Source organism: Arachis hypogaea, chromosome 9 (genome assembly GCF_003086295.3).
Source record: "Arachis hypogaea cultivar Tifrunner chromosome 9, arahy.Tifrunner.gnm2.J5K5, whole genome shotgun sequence".
Classification (NCBI taxonomy): domain Eukaryota; kingdom Viridiplantae; phylum Streptophyta; class Magnoliopsida; order Fabales; family Fabaceae; genus Arachis; species Arachis hypogaea.
Genome location: NC_092044.1, coordinates 36,656,305 through 36,664,532, shown reverse-complemented (window position 1 = coordinate 36,664,532; position 8,228 = coordinate 36,656,305). Strand labels below are relative to the sequence as shown.

The following is an 8,228-nucleotide window of genomic DNA, read 5'->3' as shown; positions in this document are numbered from 1 at the left end:
GTTGAGGCATGGCATAACTGTGAGGCAGATTACCAGATCTTTAGCAACTATCACAATTAAGTACAAACTCTCGGGAGTCTTTATGGAGAGTAGGCCAATAAAAGCCACATTGGAGGACTCTTGTGGCTGTTCGCTCACTTCCAAAATGTCCTCTATATTGTGATCCATGGCAATGCCATAGGATCTTCTGTGCTTCTTCTTTAGGCACACATCTACGGATTACTCTGTCTGCACATCTCTTGAAGAGATATGGTTCATTCCAAAGATAGTACTTTGCATCTGTGATCAATTTCTTTGATTGCTGCCTACTATACTCTTTAGGTATGAATCTCACAGCCTTGTAGTTTGCAATGTCTGCAAACCATGATATTACCTGTCCCTTCTACTGGTTCTATTCAGGACAAGTGATTTGCTACTTAGTTCTCTGTCCCTTTTCTATCTCTTATTTCTATATCAAACTCTTGCAGAAGCAACACCCATCTAATGAGTCTAGGTTTTGAATCCTACTTTGTGAGTAGATATTTAAGAGTAGCATGGTCAGTGTACACAATCACTTTTGATCCTACTAAATAAGATCTGAACTTGTCAATGGCATAAACTACTGTAAGTAACTCTTTTTCTGTGGTTGTGTAGTTCTTCTATGCATCATTTAAAACACGACTGGCATAATAAATGATGTGCAGAAGCTTGTCATGCCTTTATCCCAACACTGCACCAATGGCATGGTCATTGGCATCACACATTAGTTCAAATGGTAATGTCCAGTCTGGTGCAAAGATGACTGGTGCTGTTACCAGCTTAGCTTTCAAAGTCTCAAACGCCTGCAGACACTCCTTATCAAAGATAAATGGCGTGTTAGCAGCTAGCAGATTACTCAGAGGTTTTGCAATTTTTGAAAAATCTTTTATAAACCTCCTATAGAATCCTGCATGTCCCAGAAAGCTTCTGATTGCCTTAACATTGGCAGGTGGTGGTAATTTTTCAATTACGTCTACCTTAGCTTGATCCACCTCTATTCCCTTGTTCGAAATTTTGTGCCTAAGGACATTCCTTCAGTCACCATAAACTGACATTTTTCCCAGTATAAAACCAGGTTAGTCTCTTAGGACCTTTTTAGAACAAGTGCTAGATGGTCAAGACAGGAGCTGAATGAGTCTCCAAATACTGAAAAGTCATCCATAAAGACTTCCAAAAATTTTTCCACCATATCAGAGAAAATAGAGAGCATGCACCTTTGAAAGGTTGCAGGTGCATTGCATAGACCAAATGGCATCCTTCTGTATGCAAATACTCCGGATGGACATGTGAATGCTATTTTCTCTTTATCCTAGGGATCTACTGCAATTTGATTATAACCTGAATATCCATCCAGGAAGCAATAGTATTCATGACCTGCTACTCTTTCTAGCATTTGGTCTATGAATAGTAAAGGAAAATGATCCTTTCTGGTAGCTGTATTGAGCTTTCTGTAATCAATACACATACGCCACCCTATAACTGTTCTTGTAGGAACCAGTTCATTTTTTTCATTATGAACCACTGTCATGCTACCCTTCTTAGGGACGACTTGAACAGGGCTTACCCAGTGGCTATCAGAAATAAGATAAATAATCCCAGCCTCTAGTAGTTTAGTGACCTCTTTCTGCACCACCTTCTTCATGGCTGGATTCAGCCGCCTCTGTGGTTGAACCACTGTCTGAGCATCATCCTCCAATAGGATCTTGTGCATGCATCTGGCTGGGCTAATGCCCTTAAGATCATTGATGGACTACCTAAGAGCTGTCTTGTGTGTCTTTAGCACTTGGGTTAGTGCTTCCTCTTCCTGTGACTCTAAGGTAGAGCTTATGATTACAGGAAAAGTGTCACCTTCTCCCAGAAATGCATATTTCATGGATGGTGGTAATGGTTTGAGCTCGAGTTTAGGAGGTTTCTCCTCTTCCTGAGGGATTTTCAGAGGTTCTATTATTCTCTCTGGTTCCTCCAGATTAGGCTGAGCATCTTTAAAGATATCCTCTAATTCTGATTCGAGACTCTCAGTCATATTGACCTCTTTCACCAGAGAGTCAATAACATCAATGCTCATGCAGTCGTTTGGGGTGTCTGGATGCTGCATAGCTTTGACAACATTCAACTTAAACTCGTCCTCATTGACTCTCAGGGTTAATTCCCCTTTTTGGACGTCAATGATGGTTCGTCCAGTTGCTAGGAAAGGTCTTCCTAGAATGAGAGTTGCACTCTTGTGCTCCTCTATTTCCAGCACCACAAAGTCAGTGGGAAAGGCAAATAGCTCAACCTTGACAATCATGTCTTCAATCACGCCTGATGGGTATTTAATGGAGCCATCAGCAAGTTAGAGACATATCCGGGTTGGTTTGACTTCTTTAGTCAAAGAACACTTTCTAATAGTAGATGCAGGTATTAGATTTATACTTGCCCCAAGATCACATAGAGCTTGCTTGGTACAAGTACCCTCTAATGTGCATGGTATCATAAAGCTTCCGGGATCTTTAAGCTTTTCTGGTAAGCTTTTCAGAATGACTGCACTGCATTCTTCAGTGAGGTAAACTTTTTCAGTTTCTCTCTAATCCTTTTTATGACTTAAGATCTCTTTCATGAACTTAGCATAAGAGGGTATTTGCTCAAGTGCCTCAGCAAACGAAATCTTTATTTTAAGAGACCTGAGATAGTCTGCAAAGCGGGCAAATTGATTATCCTGTTCTGCTTGGCGGAGCTTCTGAGGATAAGGCATCTTGGCTTTGTGTTCCTCAAACTTAGTTGCTGCAGGTTTATTTCCTATAGAGTTGGTTGGGAAAGCCTTCTTAGAGCGGTTGCTATCAGCACTTGTATGTGTTTGATCCCCCATTGGCGTTTGAATGCCAGGGGTGGAAGCTGGAGTGGCGTTAGACGCCAACTCTTTACCTGTTTCTGGCGTCTGAACGCCATAACTGAGCTTTCTTTGGACGTTCAATGCCAACTCCTTGATTGTTTCTGGCATTTGAACGCCAGAACTGAGCATGGATTGGGCATTTAACGCCAGTTCTCCACCTTTTTTTGGCGTTTGAGCGCCAGAATTATTCCTCTCTGGGCTCTTACTATCCTCAGAGGGATTTTGGGTAGCAGTTTGTTCATTTCTTGGCTTCCTGCTACCTTGAAGTGAGGTATTTAATGTCTTCCCACTTCTTAATTGAACTGCTTGGCACTCTTCTGTTATTTGTTTTGATAACTTCTGTTCTGTTTGCTTCAACTGTACTTCCATATTCATATTAACCATTCTTGTCTCTTGTAGTATCTCCTTGAATTCGGCTAGCTATTTTGTTAGAAAATCTAATTGCTGATTGAATTCAATAACTTGTTCTGCAGGACTGGGTTCAGCAGTTACTGTTTTAGCCTCTTCTTTCATGGAAGGTTCACTACTTAGGTACAGATGCTGATTTCTGGCAACTGTATCAATGAGCTCTTGAGCTTCTTCAATTGTCTTTCTCATGTGTATCGATCCACCAGCTGAGTAGTCCAAAGACATCTGAGCTTTCTCTGTAAGCCCATAATAGAAGATGTCTAACTGCACCCACTCTAAAAACATTTCAGAGGGGCATTTTCTTAGCATCTCTCTGTATCTCTCCCAGGCATCATAAAGGGATTCATTATCTCCTTGTTTAAAGCCTTGGACGTTCAGCCTTAGTTGTTGATGAGCGGATAATTTGTACGCTTTTTGGCATTGTTTTTAGTATGTTTTTAGTATGATCTAGTTAGTTTTTAGTATATTTTTATTAGTTTTTAGTTAAAATTCACTTTTCTGGACTTTACTATGAGTTTGTGTGTTTTTCTGTGATTTCAGGTATTTTCTGGCTGAAATTGAGGGACCTGAGCAAAAATCTGATTCAGAGACCAAAAAGGACTGCAGATGCTGTTGGATTCTGACCTCCCTGCACTCGAAGTGGATTTTCTGGAGCTACAGAAACCAAATTGGCACGCTCGCAACGGCGTTGGAAAGTAGACATCCTGGGCTTTCCAGCAATATATGATAGTCCATACTTTGCCCAAGATTTGATGGCCCAAACCGGCGCTCAAAGTCACCCTCAGGAATTCCAGCGTTAAACGCCGGAACTGGCACCAAAATGGGAGTTAAACGCCCAAACTGGCATAAAAGCTGGCGTTTAACTCCAAGAGGAGTCTCTACACGAAAATGCTTCATTGCTCAGCCCAAGCACACACCAAGTGGGCCCGGAAGTGGATTTTTATGTCATTTACTCATTTCTGTAAACCTTAGGCTACTAGTTCTCTATAAGTAGGACCTTTTACTATTGTATTTGTAGACTTTGGTAGCTATCTTCATTTTTATGCTATCTTAGATCATTGGGAGGCTGGCCATTCGGCCATGCCTAGACCTTGTTCTTATGTATTTTCAACGGTGGAGTTTCTACACACCATAGATTAAGGTGTGAAGCTCTGTTGTACCTCGAGTATTAATGCAATTACTATTGTTCTTCCATTCAATTCCGCTTGTTCTTGTTCTAAGATATCACTTGTTCTTCAACTTGATGAATGTGATGATCCGTGACACTCATCATCATTCTCACCTATGAACGTGTGACTGACAACCACCTCCGTTCTGGGTGAATATCTCTTGGATTCCTGATTGCACGATGCATGGTTGATCGCCTGACAACCGAGTGCTCGCCTGACAACCGAGCCAACCATTCCGTGAGATCAGAGTCTTCGTGGTATAGGCTAGAACTGATGGCGGCATTCAAGAGAATCTGGAAGGTCTAACCTTGTCTGTGGTATTCTGAGTAGGATTCAATGATTGAATGACTGTGACGTGCTTCAAACTCCTAGCAGGCGGGGCGTTAGTGACAGACGCAAAAGAATCGATGGATTCTATTCCGGCCTGACCGAGAACCGACAGATGATTACCCATGCTGTGACAGAGCATAGGCGACGTTTTCACTGAGAGGATGGGAGGTAGCCATTGACAACGGTGAAACCCTACATAAGCTTGCCATGGAAAGGAGTAAGAAGGATTGGATGAAGACAGTAGGAAAGCAGAGAGACGGAAGGGAAGGCATCTTCATGCGCTTATCTGAAGTTCCTACCAATGAATTACATAAGTACCTCTATCTTTATCTTTATGTTTATTTCGTTCATCACCATATCCATTTGAGTCTGCCTGACTAAGATTTACAAGATGACCATAGCTTGCTTCATACTAACAATCTCCGTGGGATCGACCCTTACTCGCGTAAGGTTTATTACTTAGACGACCCAGTGCACTTGCTGGTTAGTTGTGCGAAGTTGTGTAATGCCATGGTACTGAGCTACCAAGTTTTTGGGGTTCATGACCGGGGATTATGAGAGTTGTGAAAAGTATTGTTCACAATTTCGCGCTACCAAGTTTTTGGCGCCGTTGCCGGGGATTGTTCAAGTTTTGAGCAAGCTTTTGGTCCGGTAACATCAGTGCCAAGATCCGGCAACAGCACCAAGTTATTGGCGCCGTTGCCAGGGATTGTTGAGTTTGGACAACTGACGGTTCATCTTGTTGCTTAGATTAGGTATTTTTTTTTCAGAGTTCTTAAAGAATGAATTCTAGTGTTTCAAGGTGATGTTCTTATCATCACCAAAGCTGATTGATCTTCATCAATTTAGCTCTTGAATGTAATGTTCTGCTGAAGCTTGGCTGACCATGTCTAATTCCTTTAGACTGAAGCTTTAGACTAACACTGCATGATTCCTGGAATTCTCATTAAGAATTTTGATAACTTTTTCCATTTAATTTTCGAAAAACACAAAAAAATTTACAAAATCATAAAATCTAAAAAATTTCTTGTTTGAGTCTAGTGTCTCATCTTAAGTTTGGTGTCAGTTGCATGCATTCATTCATGTGTCTTAGTGATCTTCAAGATGTTCTTGATGATTTCTTACTCTAATCTTTAAATTCTCTTGACTTGAGTGTTTTGTGTGTCTCATATGCATTCTCATTAGTGTCAGCAGTATACAAACTGCTAAGTTTGGTGTCTTGCATGCATTGTTATTTGATTCTTGTTGCATTTTGATTTTTCCTTATTATAAAAAAAATCCAAAAATATTTCTAAGTTGTGTCTTCTCAAGTCAATAATACCGAGAATTAAAGATTCAGAATATGCTGCAGAGGAATTATACAGAAAAAGCTGGGCGTTCAAAACGCCCAGTGAAGAAGGACAGACTGGCGTTTAAACACCAGCCAGGGTACCTGGTTGGGCGTTTAACGCCCAAAAGGGTAGCATTTTGGGCGTTAAACGCTAGAATGTGCACCATTCTGGGCGTTTAACGCCAGGATGGCACAAGGGGGAAGATTTTGTTTTCAAATCAATTTTTTTTCAAGTTTTCAAAGTTTTTCAAAATCAAATCTTTTTCAAATCAATTTTTCAATCAAATCTTTTTCAAAATCAATTTCTTTCCATTTTCAAAGATACTTGCTACCAATTAATGATTTGATTCAACATTTCAAGTATGTTGCCTTTTCTGTTGAGAAAGGTTTAATGTTTGAATCATATCTTTTCTTGTTAGCCAAGTTTTTAATTTTCAAAATCAAATCTTTTTAAAATGTTTTTCAAATCATATCTTCTCAATCACATCTTTTTAAAAACTAATCATATTTTCTTAACCACATCTTTTTCAAAATAGTTTTCAATCAAATCTTTTTGATTTCTAATTTTAAAATCTCTTTCAAAAATCACTTGATTTCTTTTCTACTTTCATTTTCGAAAATCAAGTAATGTTTTCAAAAATGTTTTCAAAATCTTTTACTTAATTTTCGAAAATTACTTCCCTCCTTTTCACATCCTTCTATTTATGGACTAACACTATCCCTTAATGCAAAATTCGAACTCCATCTTCTTTGATAAGTTCGAATTTTCTACTTCTGTCTTCTACTCTTCTTTTCCTCTGACACTTTAAGGAATCTCTATACTGTGACATAGAGGATTCCACATTTTCTTGTTCTCTTCTCTTTCATATGAGCAGGAGCAAAGACAAAAACATTCTTGTTGAGGCTGATCCTGAACCTGAAAGGACTTTGAAGAGAAAGCTAAGAGAAGCCAAAGCACAACTCTCTTTAGAGGACCTGACCGAATTCTTCAAAGAAGAAGAACACATGGCAGCCGAAAACAACAATGCCAACAATGCAAGGAAGGTGCTGGGTGACTTTACTGCACCTACTCCCGACTTCTATGGGAGAAGCATCTCTATCCCTGCCATTAGAGCAAACAACTTTGAGCTTAAGCCTCAATTAGTTTCTCTAATGCAACAGAATTGCAAGTTCCATGGACTTCCATTGGAAGATCCTCATCAGTTTTTAGCTGAGTTCTTGCAAATCTGTGACACTGTCAAGACTAATGGGGTTGACCCTGAGGTCTACAGACTTATGCTATTCCCTTTTGCTGTAAGAGACAGAGCTAGAACATGGTTGGACTCTCAACCTAAAGAAAGCCTGGACTCTTGGGAAAAGCTAGTCAATGCCTTCTTGGCAAAGTTCTTTCCACCTCAAAAATTGAGTAAGCTTAGAGTGGAAGTCCAAACCTTCAGACAGAAGGAAGGAGAGTCCCTCTATGAAGCTTGGGAAAGATACAAACAATTAATCAGAAAGTGTCCTTCTGATATGCTTTCTGAATGGAGCACCATAGGTATTTTCTATGATGGTCTCTCTGAACTATCCAAGATGTCTTTGGATAGCTCTGCAGGAGGATCTCTTCATTTGAAGAAGACGCCTACTGAAGCTCAAGAACTGATTGAAATGGTTGCAAATAACCAATTCATGTACACTTCTGAAAGAAATCCTGTGAACAATGGGACTAGTCAGAAGAAAGGAATTCTTGAGATTGACACTCTGAATGCCATATTGGCTCAGAACAAAATATTGACTCAACAAGTCAATATGATTTCTCAAAGTCTGTCTGGAATGCAAAATGCACCAAGCAGTACTAAGGAAGCTTCATCTGAGGAAGAAGCTTATGATCTTGAGAACCCTTCAATGGAAGAGGTGAATTACATGGGAGAACCCTATGGAAACACCTATAATCCTTCATGGAGAAATCATCCAAATTTTTCATGGAAGGATCAACAGAGACCCCAACAAGGTTTCAACAACAATAATGGTGGAAGAAACAGGCTTAGCAATAGCAAGCCTTTTCCATCATCTTCTCAGCAACAGACAGAGAGTTCTAAGCAGAATAACTCTGACTTAGCAACCATGG

At 40.0% G+C, this 8,228-nt stretch overlaps 1 non-coding gene across 1 annotated transcript; it reads right to left on the bottom strand.

Annotated features, from left to right (window-relative positions):
* Positions 1–7,531: 7,531 nt before the first annotated feature.
* Positions 7,532–7,639, bottom strand: LOC112713250 (small nucleolar RNA R71). Its single transcript, XR_003158224.1, has one exon. It is a non-coding gene; the product is annotated as a small nucleolar RNA R71 (small nucleolar RNA).
* Positions 7,640–8,228: the final 589 nt, after the last annotated feature.